Source organism: Pan paniscus, chromosome 1 (assembly GCF_029289425.2).
Source record: "Pan paniscus chromosome 1, NHGRI_mPanPan1-v2.0_pri, whole genome shotgun sequence".
Lineage (NCBI taxonomy): Eukaryota > Metazoa > Chordata > Mammalia > Primates > Hominidae > Pan > Pan paniscus.
The window spans coordinates 97453165-97459943 of NC_073249.2; positions in this window are offsets into that span (position 1 = coordinate 97453165).

Here is a 6779-nt window from a genome sequence, read left to right on the forward strand (position 1 = left end):
CTGGAATAGGAAGGAAGGTGGCATCAGACGTGGGAACGGGCTCAGTGGTGTGGTCTTGGGCACAGCAGCACCCAGAGTAAGTGGCCCTGAACCCTCAATAGTGAAGCTACCAGTAGTGAGAGCAGCCCCAGGCTGCTCTGAGCCTTGGGGCTGAGTGTGTGTGTGTGTGCATGCGTGTGTGTGTGTGTGTTTAAGGAGTGCCCTTCATGGAGCCACTCCTACTGGCAACTGTCTTCCAGCAACTATACATCTACATCATTTCCAGGGCCTTGGCACACTGTGTGAGGATGTCCTGATTATCCCACCTGGGAAAGCACATTTCTGGAGCAGTCCCTACAGAGAGGCAGGGAGGTCAACATCCTGTGGCTCTCCCTCCTCAAGGCAGAAAGTGATGGTCTGTGCACTTCTCCTAGGAGCCCTGAGACCAAGGCTATAGCCTGCTGTTGTCCTGGTCACTCACAGAAGGCTGTGGATTCAACTCCCAGGACTGATGTAGGCCACCACTCAGCTCTGTGTGACACATCCTCAGTGTTCCCCATTTATCCACGAGCTACAAATAATTAATAAATGATGATTCCCTTGGCCACATCTTTAGAAAGTAAGCAGAGTTCGGGCTGGAATGAGCACATCCTATTCTTACCTACTTCCATTTAATGGAGGGAAAAAAAGCTAAGAAACTAAAGCAGCCGAATGGCTTTGCCCCTAGGGTCTGCATGAGTGGTGAGAGGCTTACAGATCCACAAGGCCCAGTTCTTTTAGAGGGGATGAGGGTGAGGGTGTGGGCCTGTTGGAACAGACAAGGCTAAACTTTCAAGGCTGCATCACCTCCTATCCATCATGGCTGAAAGGGGCCTCTGGACCTTCTTTTCACAGCACTAAATACCCTCCAGGGGAGAGGCTCCCCATTCCATGGTACTATCGGGTGGTTATGAGCCCATGGCTCTGGGTGAAATGCAGAGAAGACACTGGTTCTGGTTTATCTAGGGATTCTCTGGAAAAGAGCTGATACTAGAAAGTGACAAAAAGAGGAATACTTTTTGGAGAGGTGTCCTGGGTGGCAACATAGTAACATGTACTTTTGGAATTCTCTGGTGTTCTGTTTAGAAAAGAAAAGTAAATCAGTTAGGTAACCAGAGAGCCAGGTGGTGTACCAGACCCAGGATTTTTGTGTTTGTTTTGGATTTTTTTCCTCTTATTTTTAGTTGATACATAATAATTGTACATATTTATGGGGTATAGAGTAATATTCTGATACATATACACAGTGCATAATGATCAAATTAGGGTAATTAGCATATCCATCACCTCAAACAGTTGTCACTTATTTGTGTTAGGAACATTCAGAATCCTCCCTTCTAGCTTTTAGAACATAGACAATAAATTATCGTTGACTATATTCACCATACAATGCTATAGAACAAGGGTACCCAAGTCCATGGTCTGTTAGGAAACAGGCCACACAGCAGGAGGTGAGCGGCAGCAGAGTGAGCATTACCGCCAGAGCTCCGCCTCCTGTCGAACACTATTGTGAACTGCACATGCAAGGGATCTAGGTTGCATGATCCTTATGAGAAGCTAAGACCTGATGATCTGAGGTGGAACAGTTTCATCCCTAAACCATCCCCTCAGCCCTTGGGGACCTTGGAAAAATTGTCTTCCACAAACCAGTCCCTGGTGCCAAAATGCCGGAGCCTGCTACTGTGGAACATTAGAATTCACTCCTCCTATCTAGCTGTAATTTTGTATCTGTTAAGCAACCTCTCCCAATCCTCCCCTCCCCTCTACTCTTTCCAACCTCTAATGCCCCCAATTCTACTCTCTACTTCCATGGGATCAATTTATTTTTACCCCTACATGCGAAAAAGAACACGTGGTCTTTATCTTTCTGTTCCTGACATTTCACTTAATGTAATGTCCTCCAGGCTCATCCATGTTGCTGTGAATGACAGGATTTCATTCTTTTTTAGACTGAATAGTATTTCATTTTGTATATACACACACGGTCATTATCCATTCATTTGTTGATGGACATTTAGGTTGATTCCATGTCTTGGCTACTGTGAATAGTGTGGCAAAAAACATGCAGTTGCAGGTATCCCTTTGAGATACTGATTTCCTTTTCTTTAGATACATCCCGGGTAGTGGGACTGCTGAATTATATGGTAGTTCTATTTTTAGTTTTTTGAGAAAACTTCGTACTGTTTTACATAATGGTTGTACTAATTTACATTCCCACCAACAGTGTATAAGAGTTCCCTTTTTTCCACATCCTCACCAGCATTTGTTATTTTTTGTCTAACAGTCCTTTTAACTGGGGTAAAATGATATCTCATTGTGGTTTTGATTTTCATTTCCCTAATGACTAGTGATGTTGGGCATTTTTTCATATAGCTGTTAGCCATTTGTCTGTCTCCTTTTGAGGAATGTCTATTCAGATCCTTTGCCCATTTTTAATAGGATCATTTGTTGTTGAGTTGAGTTCCTTGTATGCTTTGGATATTAGTCCCCTATCAGTGAATAGTTTGCAAATATTTTCTCCCCTTCTACACGTTGTCTTTTTACTCTTTTGTTTCCTTTGCTGCGCGGAAGCTTTTTAGTTTAACATAGTTCCATTTGCCTATTTTTGATTTAGTTGCTTGTCCTTTTGAAGTCTTAGCCATAAAATCTTTGTTCAGACCAATGTCCTGAAATATTTTCCCTGTTTTCTTTCAGTAGTTTTATAGCTTTGAGTTTTATGTTTAAGTCTTTAATCCAGTTTGAGTTGATTTTCATATATGGTAAAAGATAGGGGTCTAGTTTCAGTCTTCTGTAAATGGTTATCCAGGTTTCCCAGCACTATTTATGGAAGAGGGTGTCCTTTCCCTAGTGTATGTTCTTGGTAACTTTGCTGAAAAATCAACTGGCTGTAAATATGTAAACTTATCTCTGAGTTCACTGTTCTATTCCATTGGTCTATGTCCAACCCAAGGTTTTTCTCAGGCTTTGTATAATTTTGTACTGAGCAAGCAGGAACTCAGTCAATGCATATTTTTAAATTTCCTAAATAAAGAAATACAAATCCTTTTTTAAAGTAAGAAAAATTAGCTATGAACCATCATATATTTATCACAGAGAAATCAAAAAAGACACAAGCAAAGAGATTAATATTTTAAAAAACCAATACCAGAAATAACCACAGTTATTTAATTCCTCTAGACCCTCTTCTACATGCAAATTACCATACAGACATCTATATGAAAGTGTATGTCTATATGTGCAAATTTATATGTAAATTATATCTATAAATTGTATATCTATATGCAAAACATACACAATATAGACCTTTTGCAAACTATATATGCATATACACCTATATACTATACAAATATGTATGATTGTGGAATAGCTTCTATGGACTATTTTCAGTGATTTAGGGCAGCCCATGTTAGTAAAGTTTGGTGGTTAGGACTGTGTGCTTGGGAGCAAGTTCACCTAAGTTCAAACCTCGGCTGTGTACCTTAGAAGAGATGTGTCCTTGATCAAGGCACATGTGTTAATTATCTCATCTCTAAAGTGGAGAAAATAATGGTATTTCCTCACAGGTAGTTGTGAGAATAGCTAAATCCATATATTTATTTAAAAGTGCCTGACACATGGCAGGGTAAGCCCTCAACAAGTCTTTTTTTTTTTTCATCAACTTTCATTTCCTGGGGTACATGTGCAGGATGTGCAGATTTGTTACACAGGTAAGCATGTGCCATGGTGATTTGCTGCACAGATCAACCCATCACCTAGGTATTAAGCCCCAGCATCCATTAGTAATTCTTCCTGATGCTATCCCTCCCTGCTCTGCCAGACCCCAGTGTGTGTTGTTCCCCTCTATGTGTCCATGTGTTCTCATCATTTAGCTCCCACTTATAAGTGAGAACATGTGGCATTTGATTTTCTGTTCCTGCATCAGTTTGCTGAGGATAATGGCTTCCTGCTCCATCCATGTCCCTGCAAAGGACATGATCTCCTTCCTTCCATCTTATGACTGCATAATATTCCAGGGTGTTATGTACTAACATTTTCTTTATCCAGTCTATCAAAGAAACTATCATCGGAGTGAATAGAAAACCTACAGAGGGGGTGAAAAATTTTGCAATCTATCCATCTGACAAAGGTCTAATATCCAGAGTCTACAGGGAACTTAAACATACTTACTAGAAGAAAACAAACAACCCCACTAAAAAGTGGGCAAAGGACATGAACAGACACTTCTCAAAATAAGACATTCATGCAGCCAACAAACATGAAAACAGGACCAACATCACTGATCATTAAAGAAATGCAAATCAAAACCACAATGAGATACCAATCATCTCACTCCAGTCAGAATGACAATTATGAAAAAATCAAGAAACAACAGATGTTGGCGAGGTTGTGGAGAAAAAGGAACGCTTTTACGCTGTTGGTGGGAGTGTAAATTAGTTCAAACATTGCAGAAGGCAGTGTGGTGATTCCTCAAAGATCTAGAAGAAGAACTTCCATTTGACCTAGCAATCCCATTACTGGGTATATACTCAAAGGAATATAAATCATTCTATTATGAGGATACATGCACTTGTTTGTTCATTGCAGCTCTATTCACAATAGCAAGGACATGGAATCAACCCAAATGCCCATCAGCTATAGACTGGATAAAGAAAATAAGTTTTAAGTGAAGCATTTTTAAGGCCATTTATAAAGCAAAGAATGTTTAAAGAAAGAGAAAAAGATACAAATGGTCCTAATCAGACAGACCATCACCCAATATAGAAGATTCTCATGGGCTAGACTTTCATTCTATGAATATAATTGTGGCTTCTAGCAGGTGTTCTAGACCACAGCTCAACCTGGGGATTTCCATCTCAAAGAAAACCTAAGGACTAGGGCTAAATCCATGTATTATTCTAAATGTACCAATGTAACACCAACCCTCCTGCCTTCTCCCCCAAGCCCCTGTCCTGTCCATCAGCTTCTCACTGTTCCATTTCTCTCCCACTCAAAACTAAGCTGCTAGATAAGAGGATATGAAATCAATCTCTAATTGGCTTATTTTCCCACAGGATTCAGGCAGAGGAAGGGAGGGCATGTGTCACTGGAGAGGGCATAGTCAATCATTTCCAATTATTGCATCTGACTTAGAGAGGAACATTTAACAAACTAAAACAATTGGAGCCACAATTGACAAGAAAAACCTTTTTGTTGTTTTATGATACATTTCATCATGTGTCATGACATACTCATCATTTAGGTTCTTTTTATTTTTATTTCAAGAGGAAGTCACTATCTGCAGAGGAAAATTCCCATATGCAGGCTGAAATCTACCTCATTTTTCAACACTAATCCCAAATATAAATAGTCACAAATAATACAGAATGCTATGTTATATGCTGATTTGTATATTACTATGAATTTGTGAACACCAGATTTGTGCTAGCCATAATGTAAAATGAACCAGACTTAGGCTCTAGCCTAAGGAGCTCTAGTCAAGGAGCTAGCATGAAGTTAATAGATGAGAAATATATTGAAATAATCAAGGAATCTTAGCTCAGAGTGCAAAAACCCATGCCCTCTACCTGTGAACTCCCAAACTAATCTTAGCCTTTATATAGTTCCAGATAGCTCTATTACAGCCATCATCAATTCTGCAAATGGCTTTTTGGGCCACATTTTCAGGTGCAGAGAAATATATTTGTAAAGGAACTCTACTCTTCATAACCATAACCTCCCTCTCCCAAAGCAACCTCTCTCATTTCATCAGGGATCTTTTTCCACTGCCTGCTACTCACAACAAACACATAGTTGCCCTCATAAAACAGACAACTAAAATCCACTTCTGTGTTCCATGATACACCAGCCAGGAACTCACTCTTCTAATTACCATCAATTTCATGATAAGATTAAAAGCCATACCTACTGTTGAAGTGTCTGTTTGTCTTATAAATAAATGTCGTAAAATTCAATTACACCACCTTACCCACAATCAATAAAAAATTCAGTCACACCTTCACGTAACAAAGGGCGTTGTTTATCTCAAAGTTAAACAGCAATGCAGGAATGTGTGGTAAACCACAGACATATTTTTTTCAAGCCATGACCTGATCTTTCTCACTTAACAGGTTCTGGCATTCTGCCTCTCCTCTAGGGTTTTGCTATCAGATTAATCTGTTGATTTCTCTGCTCTACACACTTACATAAGCACCTAGGTGGATGTGGGCCTGCAGGTGGCTCTGCTGTTATTTGTGGTATCTGTTGAAACCAATCAGTTTATCCAGCTTGGTGGCATACCACAAGTGCTAAGCCCACACTTCTTCAGAGGAAAATTTGGCCATCAAATGGAGGCACCTTTCATTCCCCCTACACAGAATGGCAACCCTAACCTCTCCCAAGACCCAAGAACTAATAATAAAATTTGGATATGCCAAGCTTTTTCAGTTTTGAATTTGAAATTTATCTCCCCTCTTCTATCTCAGAGTGCTGATCATCTCCTGAGAGCATCATGGTGTAGTAGAAAGATGCCAGTGTCAGAGGGACAGATAGACCTGGGTTCAATCCTGGCTCTGCCACCTACCATCTGTGTGGCTTTGGATCTAAGGCTCTTTCTGAGCTTTGGTTTCCTCACTAGAAAATGAGAATTATAATATTTCCCTCAAGAAAGGTTGGGGTATTACTAGTATATGTCAATCAACTTTCACGCAGAGATGTTCCACAAATATTGGTGCCCCATTCTCTCCCTTCTCCCATCTGCACCGCATCTTCCCACACTCACCAAC